Below are 2,461 nucleotides of genomic sequence, written 5' to 3'. Positions count from 1 at the left end.
GTGAGAACGTGAGAAGCTTAATTGAGGAGGATATCATCGATCATGAACTGAATGAATGATTGGACAGACGGACGGACAGAGGGATGAATGACTGAATGAATGAATGGACAGATGGAAGGATTGAGGGAGGAATTAATGCGGATATGAGATCAGGAATCCAACCTCATTGATGAGGAACTGCAGCTGGATGACGGCGGCTCCACTCTCGTGCTGGCAGTAGCACTCCACGCCAGAACGGCCAAACCTGCAGGTTGCTTCACTCAGGAGAATAAACGGTTGACATTCTCATTCAGTATACAAAAATACAAATGAAAGTAATACAGCCATGTTAAGAAAACAATCACAATTATTAATTATTAATTTATGATTTTTAAAAAGGCAGAGGGATGTGCGGGGTCTACCGTAAGAACCACAATCAGATTAAAACAACCAGTACTAAAGACAATGGTGTACAGTGTATTGTGTAGGTTGGAAGGACGGAAAGGAAACGAAATTAGAAACTCTCTATTTAAATGAGACTCTTGGCTGTGTTTGTCTCAATGAAGATAAAAACCTACACGAATGGAGATCTGAGCTCATTTTGGAATTGGAGTTATGGAATTCAGTGACCATTACCGAGACAGAAACAGGAAACGGTCAGAAAGAGGATCTCTCCTTGAAGCCACCAGCAGGATGCGCTCCCAATTCAATGATGCAATCAGACAACTGAATAAAAAACAACTCATAATTGCAGACGAGACAATGTTGCTTTTGAGCTGATCTCCTGTAACCCTAAACGGTCGGGCAAGGCAGAGCATGCAGGAGTTCAATCAACCCCTGAAGAGGCCCATATCTATCTATCTATCTATCTATAATAATGATATATTGGTCGTAGCTGCTTTAGCAGTATGGAGGCAACAGACGGCTAGAGACATCCACGGGTGCCATAATGCCGGCTACTGAACCTCGCCTCACTTCTGACCTTTCCACCCCCACATCCCCCCTCCCCCCCCCCCCCCCCCAGGCTCCAGTGCCACTGGCTGAGGCCAGGGCTAGTCATGATTATTAATAGGTACTATGCCTCTGTTGTTGTGGGGGGGTTTCATTCATTTGGCTTGCGTCATATTTGCTGATCTTGCATAAACAGCATCGATTTTTTTATAAGCAAAACAGTAATATGTAGCATTACTGGTTTGTTATCACCATCATCATGCCAGCACGACACTTAAACGTCCTTGTTTGCTACAAGATGATTTGTCGGTTGGCTTTTTCCGTATTTCAATTATTGTGCTTTTTATTTGTCATCTGGTGTTTGTCGATAAAATATGTTTTTTTGTGTTCTATTTCAACACAAGCCCCAGCATCCAAACCCACACGCTGCTCATATGATAAGCATAAAGTTCCTCACTTCCTCATATTTCAACACTTTGCTTGTGACTGTCTACGATGTGCTAGTGTGAGCCAGTTCAGACACACTTCAACAGCAGCAAACACTTAACACTGCAGAACTGCCACATTTAAAGATTACACATTTAAATTTAAATAATTTAAATAAAATCGGTAGTCAGCTGATTCAGTTGAGAATTAAGTCGATTGTTCAGATAATTATTAAGAATTTGGTTTAGAATCACACACTCTTAGTCACATTGATATCATGAGCCCAAACCCAGGCTTAAATACGTCACAAGCCAAGGGAAGACAGCATTACGAAAACACAAAAATATCAAATCAGAAGAATGACCCATAGTTCTTCCTCATTTGGTGTTATCCTTCTCAGCTCTGAAAAGCAGATCAGCTGATAACCATCGTAGAGGGAGGGCAGTGACTCCCAAGAGAACACAGGGAGAAAGCCCTTTCCCACCACAGCCCATTTCTGAGGCCATCTATGAGAGCGTATGCAGCATCAGCAGAACATTGGAGAAGAATATGCTTTGGTGGCCCAGCTACCTTCTACTTTAAGAAAGGACTTTCTTTTGGGATACAGGGCACTTCATTCACCTATTGGTTTCTAACAATGGGTTTCAGAGAAGTGGGTTGGAGTACTACATTTTAGAAACTTAGCAAACCAACTTCCCTTGAACCTCAATCCCAAACTCAATCTCTGGCAAGGGTTAGAGCAAGATATGCTGCGGTTCGTCTTCTCCAGAAACAACACGTTGCTTTCATGCGGTTCGTCTTCTCAAGAAACAACACATTGCTTTCATCCCATGCTGGCCCACAACACTATCTAGGGTGACCAGGGATCCCCTTTTACTCGGAACTGCACAGTATTTCTGTCCCTTGTCCCCTGTCCCGTCCCAAATATATCGAGACAACGTCCCACATTCTGATGGGCTGTAGATTAAAGTTTCTTCTTCCAGCTTGCTTTACAGCAAGGGCTGTGAAGATAGCAGGGAGGGCTGTAGTCACGGCGCTGTGTTTGATGTCTAGTAAAAATGTGCGCATGTGGGTCAAGTGCGGGTTAACTTGTCACCGTCTCTGC

This window comes from Gadus morhua, unplaced genomic scaffold (assembly GCF_902167405.1).
Source record: "Gadus morhua unplaced genomic scaffold, gadMor3.0, whole genome shotgun sequence".
NCBI classification, from domain to species: Eukaryota; Metazoa; Chordata; class Actinopteri; order Gadiformes; family Gadidae; genus Gadus; species Gadus morhua.
This window is presented reverse-complemented; position numbering follows the sequence as displayed.